This window comes from Etheostoma cragini, chromosome 16 (genome assembly GCF_013103735.1).
Source record: "Etheostoma cragini isolate CJK2018 chromosome 16, CSU_Ecrag_1.0, whole genome shotgun sequence".
NCBI lineage: Eukaryota > Metazoa > Chordata > Actinopteri > Perciformes > Percidae > Etheostoma > Etheostoma cragini.
In genome coordinates this window covers 23410652-23417977 of record NC_048422.1, presented here as the reverse complement: position 1 = coordinate 23417977, position 7326 = coordinate 23410652, and positions in this window count along the sequence as shown.

Here is a 7326-nt window from a genome sequence, read left to right as displayed (position 1 = left end):
CAGTCACGGTGCGGATCAGCCGGGTTTTATGTTATACATACGATCTTGAGCGGTGTTTTCAAAGCATACTTCATGTTGTTTTTGGTTGTTTTCCTCACGCCAGAGCATCCCTGGTGTTTGAGAACAGCAGCCTGGGAAGCCAACGAGTGGGGAGAGGACTGTCTTTAGTACCCCCCCCCCCCCCCCCCCCCCCACCATCCACCACCATGCACCACCCACCAGGGACAACACCTGCACCACACGCGGGACTTTGGAAGACCATTTGCTCCCACGTGTCGCCGTACCAGGGTCCAGATAATATCTGGCTTTGGGACGCTGGAGCTCCTCCGGCCTGCACGCTCTGCCGGACTGCAGAGAGTCACAGGTGGTGTTTTTTTTCCCATCAGCCTCTCTGTTGTCGACCAGCCACGGGCTGTTACATCTGACGTAGCTTCCATCATCCAACACGTGAAGACCCTGGACAGAAACACGCTGATGGATGTCCTTTGTTTTGGTTTTGTTTTGTTTTTTCAAAAAGAGAAACTATATTGAAATGAAATGAAATTCTACGTATAGGAAACATATTACCAAACAAACCAGCAAAAGATATTTTGAAATACTTATAAACGAATATGTATTGTGTAAAGGAAACTTCCAAGTCTAAAAAATTATAATTATAATAATAATAATAATAATAAAAGGTTAATTTCTTAAAACAAAGTTGTGACTCGAACCTCCGGATTATTTTCCGTTTTGTTTTCCTAGAAGAGGAAGTAGAGTGAAAGTTTAACACTTTAATTAAAACTTCTCTAATGCAATACCTGATGTTGTGACTGTATATTTTTAAATCCCTGTATGTGTACTTAAAGATGATCTATTTGTTCTGCAGCCTGATTTTACCAACTGTAAACGGGAAGCAGCCAATGAAATGATTATTTTCCTTATTATTGGTTATTTTCTTGATTTAATTGATGAATCCTTTACACTATAAAAAGTCTGAAAAAGTCAAAATGTCTGCCATAGTTTTCTGAAGTCACTTAAGTTTCCTTTTCTTCCATTGAGTCTTAAAAACCAAAACAAAATCAGTTTCTAATGGTTTAAAACCGAGAAAAACCAGCATAACCTCACATTTTAGAATCTTAAAAGAGCATTTTTTACTTGATATGAACAAATTATTAACACATTATCGAAATATTTGGCGCTACAAGTTCGGCTCATTCAGTTTACGAAATCTTGAGGTTACCGTGAATTACGGGGGGGGGGGGGGGCTGATTTGTCGGAGTGGGCGTGGCCTATGTGTTTCTCCTATTGTTGGCTTAAATTTGCGTGATTCAATGGTCTCGCTTTGCCAGACCCTCCTCCGAAGCACGCTGACGGAGTTTCTGATTGGCCGCACGGCATTCAGGGGGCGGGAGCTCTAATTTAATGGCATTTCTTTAAACCAATCACAATCATCATGGGGTGGTGCTAAACTCCGCACAGAGCCGCTGCAAAATACATTGTGCGAGAGAAAACTCAGATTGGACAGATAGTCTAGCTAGCTGTCTGGATTTACCCTGCAGAGACCTGAGGACCAGGTAACCATAGTCCTCAGATTGGACAGATAGTCTAGCTAGCGGTCTGGTTTTACCCTGCAGAGCTCTGAGGACCAGGTAACCATAGTCCTCAGATTGGACAGATAGTCCAGCTAGCGGTCTGGTTTTACCCTGCAGAGCTCTGAGGACCAGGTAACCATAGTCCTCAGAAACCAGCCGCAGGTTAGAGCGCCGACACAGAGACAGAGGAAGCAATCCCGGAAGTTGAACGTCAAGGATTTAGACTAATGGGACTTGTTTTATTCTAGTGTTGGTCTAAAACGTTGTGAGTCCCTGAGATGGGACAGAATCCAGCAACATCAAATCCACACCAGGATTGTTGTGCTGTCACTGAGAGCTCAGCGGGAGGATTTACGCTCCAAACACACATTTAATTGGTTTAGGGGGCGAGACACAATTATTTTCATGAATCGATTAATCGTTTGATCTGTAAAGTGCAAAAAAACAGTGAAAATGTCCTTAAAGCCCAACACGGCGTCTTCAAATGTCCCGTTTTTTTCTGACTGACTGTTCAAAACTAAAGATATTCAGTTAAAAAATCAACCAAAACAAGTTTATATTCACATTTCAGAAGATGGAGCCCAAAACGTTCTGTCAGTCATGTAACAATTACTCAATTAGTTAACTATTAAATTAATCGTCAACTGTGATTCCAGCTTTTTAAACGTGAATATCTTCTAGTTTCTTTTTCTCTGTGACAGTAAACTGAATATCTTTGAGTTGTGGACAAAAACAAGACATTTGAGGACGTCATCTCGGGCGTCGGATCCATCCTTTTTCACTAAATTCAGATTTTTAACTCGTCTTTTCATCCCCAAAATAATCAGAAGATTTAATCGGCAGCAATGTACATTCTTGTTTACAAAAATGACAGAAACCAGGCGTCAACTATAAAAAAAAAAATCTGTCAATAGACAATCAACAGGGGCGGCTGTGGCTCAGTGGTACAGCGGTTACCTCCAATTGGAGGGTTGGCAGTTTGATTCCTGACCCCGCAGTCCCATGCCGAAGTGCCCTTGAGCAAGACACTACGTCGTGGGAGTGTGTGTGTGTGTGTGTGTGTGGTCTGCCACTGTGTGTTGACGGGCTACATAAATACTGTTCATTTACTTCTTTTTATAGTATTTTTTGTGGGATTTCCCCTTTATTTGATTGGGACGGAGGACAGACAGGAACGTGGGAGAGAGACGGAGGACGACACGCAGCAGAGGGCCGCACGTGGGACTCGAACCCCCGGCCGCTGCAGAGGACTCGGCCTACATGGGGCTCTTACCGGGTGAGCCAGAGGTCGCCCCTAAATCTTATTTTGAGATCAGATTGTGCTGTTAACGCTGCTTTTAATGTTGTACTTTCATCATAAAACCACATATATACATATATATATATGACTCGAACATATAACATATATTTAGTCTGACACAAGAAAAAGTCTTGCATTTATAATCTTGTGTAAAAGTACACTCGTTAGCATAAAAAGTAAGCAAAGTACTCATTACGCAATACAGCTCAGTAACGTGTCACTAATGTTGCAGCTGGCAAAATTAATATTTGTTTAATTAGTTGTTTTTATTTCTTGTCTTAATCTGCAAAGGAACTATAGTCAGATATATGCAGTAGTTACTACGTCGATTTATTAAAATGGAAATACTCCAGCAAAGTAAAAGTACCTCAGAAATGCAGTATTTGAGTCGATGTATACGTGGTTACAGTCCATGCTGAATAGCATCAGTCAGTGTTGTTTTTATATACATATGTTGGATCAGTAATGTCAATAATAACGTTATTGGTTGAAATTGAGAGTCAATGAATCTTTTGATGATTTTGTGGATGAATGGATGAGTAGTTGGGTCTTTAAAATGTCAGAAAATGTTAAAAATGTTGAAAATGTTTCCCAAAAAGCTCAAGCAGCGTCCTCAAATGTCTCGTTTTGTCCACAACTCAAAGATATTAAGTTTATCGTCACAGAGGAGAGAAGAAACTAGAAAATATTCACATTTAACAAGCTGGAATCTGACGTTTTCCTTTTTTTTCATTGTAAAATGACTCAAACTAATTATCAAAACATTTGGTGATTAATCTTTGCAGCTTCAGTTTTGGACAGCGATGATTTATTAAAACATAACGGACATTATTCACAATAAACTGAGAAGTTATGGATCTGGAAATAATTAGCAAATCGTTCGTTTGCTGGCAGCTTTTAACAGGATTTCTTTTTCAAATAGTCGCTCGAGTTCCAGCAGAGTGTGAAGAGCATGTGTTTTACAGTTGCTGTCTACACACACACACGCACACACGTACACACAGACACACACACACACGTACACACACACACACACGCACCCACACACACACACACACGTACACACAGACACACACAGACACACACACACACACACACACACGCACCCACACACACACACACACGTACACACAGACACACACACACACACAGACATACACGCGTACGCACAGACACACATGCACACCCACACACACACGTGTACACACTGACAAACATGCACATACAGACACATGCACGCACACACACACACACACACCCACACACACACACGTGTACACACTGACAAACATGCACATACAGACACACGCGTTCAGACACACTTTCACACACAGACACACATGTACACAATGGCACACATGCGTGCACACACACACACACACACACACACACATGCACACACAGGCGTGACACAGCAGCTGTCCTAAGCGATAATAAAGTCCGTCTGCAGGAAAAAGCTCGACACAACAAGAGCTCGTTCTTCAATTCGGTGACAAATGAAAGCGATGTGCCGGTTGGTCGTGGCCGCTCTTCATCCCTAAAACACACTGATGATGACGAGGAACAGAATAAAGAAAAAGGGACACAGAGACTTCAGGGACGTTGGATCTTCTTCCTCCCATCGTGCTGGTCTCCTGGTCTTGTCCTTCTTCTGCCAGGACCCTTCCTCCCACGGCCGCTCGAGTCATGGAAAGGATTTTGGTCAATATTGGAATCACGATTATTTACCTTCATTACTTCTTGACTTTTGGAAAGATTATTATTATTATTATTCCGTTTATTGAACTTAACTATGCAGTGAAACAGTTAAATAAATCAACAGTGAAAACACATTAAACTGTGATATTTCCCTCATTAAAACACATTGAACTGTGATATTTCCCTCATTAAACACATTGAACTGTGATATTTCCCTCATTAAAACACATTAAACTGTGATATTTCCCTCATTAAAACACATTGAACTGTGATATTTCCCTCATTAAAACACGTTAAACTGTGATATTTCCCTCATTAAAACACATTGAACTGTGATATTTCCCTCATTAAAACACATTGAACTGTGATATTTCCCTCATTAAAACACATTGAACTGTGATATTTCCCTCATTAAAACACATTGAACTGTCATATTTCCCTTAGTAAAACACGTTGAACTGTGATATTTGTGATTGGTATCCTGCTCTGCCTTTGAGAAAATGAAAGCTCAGATGGACCGATCTGGAATCTTCTCCCTTATGACCTCATAAAGGGCAATTGTCCAGATAGGTCCATCTTACCTCCCCTTTCTCTGCTATGCTCGCCCAGAGAAGTTGGCCCACCCATGAGAGGGAGACATCACGGCTTTCAAACGAGCAAAGTGGCAGTTGGTCAAGACCACACCCCCCCACCCCCCAAAAACCCTCTCCCCCTCAAGAGCTGCAGACTCCAAAATGGCACATACTAAGGAAAGCTCATGTGTGACTGGCTCTAGTGGCTGGAGTTCTGCCAAAATCACTATAAAAATTCGGTTAATTGCACAGCCCGACATCCTAGAGACTAAGCTTGAATCTCATTTCTTCATCTCACCCTTTCCTCTCAGTTTTGCACGTTAGGTGAGAGTACGGACTGTCCTAATACTCATTTCTACACCCATGCAGTGTGTATTAAAATATTTATTGCCAACAGACCTAGTAGTGGCCTACACAGATGAGAACATCTGCATCTGCACCGCCATCCAAGTAAACATGAAAGAAATATAAAATATATACAAACATATGACACGCAAACGCCATGCACACACTTGCAGACGCCATCTTGGAAGTTTGTTTAACAGAGTGGTGTCCCATTTCACTTCGGGGGGGGGGGGGGGGGGTTTCACCCCTGGCCCTTACCACCTGGTCTCGAGGGCTAGGGGGAAGGGGGAAGACGGAGAAATGGGATTCTCCTTCAAGAAAACAATGGATTAAATCAAGACAGGACGTTAAACAGCATTAAGATTGGCCTTGGGAGAGATGTTGCATTCATTAAAGTTTCAAAAAATCCGCTAAACAGCTCAACAAATCCACATCAAAAACACACTGAACTGTGAAATGTCCCTTTATACTTTTCCCGGTTGGAATTTTTAGAATTCCCCTTAAAATAACTAATATATTTGAATGTTGGCTAAGTGGGTTAAGCCTTCGGGAGGGGCGAAACGGCGTCATTGGTTACACAAGATAAGAGTTCCCTTGCAAAATAATCATTTTTCTCAATCACATTGTTTTTGTGATCATTAGGAACCGGAATCAAAATCCAGATTTAAACTCGACTAGCTGCCCAGCCTTCCTCCCTCCTCCCCTCGTGCTGACTCCTGTTCTTGTCTCTCTTGTCTTCTACCCGGACCCTTTTCTCCGGCCTCCCTGACGACACCCCGTAGTTTGGTGAATTCGGCAGCTGTTAGGTGCCCATGCGTGCGCTGGTGAGGGGGGGGGGCGGTGCGTGCTGACAGGACACGCCGGCTATTTTAATGCGCGAGGCCACCACCACAGACTTTTGACATTCCTGGTCCAGGAGTCAGCTGTGCCATCAGGACCTCGTCGCCCCGGGGTCGCCGTCCCACAACGGCGGGATTGTGCTGAGATCTGCTCACAAGTGGCGCGCACGAGGTCCTCTGCTGCGTGCACGCAGGTACTACACATGTAGTCATGAGATGTGTTCTGTTCATGATAGGAAGCCTTGTGTCCGTCGATTCAGTCTCAAAGCAGCCATTGTGGTAGCTTGTTATTAAAATCCATAATTGTTTTTATTGCCTTGTATGAGCTGCAACAAGTTAAAATACTGAGTAGATCTACTCAAGTACTGCATGTACAGTAGTATAGTACTATAGTATAGTATAGTACTATAGCATCGTGATACGTGATTATGTCTAAATTGCAATATTGTTATGTATGCTTGTAATTTTCCAACTTCAAGTTTTTCCCAATTTCAATTTATTTATGTCCTTAAAAGGAAACGTCAACATCTTGTCTGTTCATCTCACTTCAGTTTTATTGCTGCAAAATTGGGATTGTTGCAGAAAAACCGACCAACACATATATAACAGTCTATAATAGTCTGGGTGCAGTAAGCGTCATGGCTGAGGGTCAAATGGAGCCGACAGACATGTTGATGATTGTTTAAAATATATCTTTATTCTACCTAAAGTTGCCCGGTCCACTGCTTTGTTCCAGACTCAAATATCTCAACAACTAATAGATGACAGATGTGACTTTTTCTTCAGACATTCGTGGTACCCAGCTGATTAATCCTCCTGATTTTAATGATCCCCGGACGTTTTCTTCAGTGCCAACAGTACGTCATCTACAAAAATAGCATAATAAAATGTACAGTCTTTTACAAAGGTGATTAGACTCCATCGTTACCCTAATAGTTCATTAATAGTTAAGGGACAGGTCAGCTGGAGTAGATGACTGGAGCTGAAGGGGGGGGGGG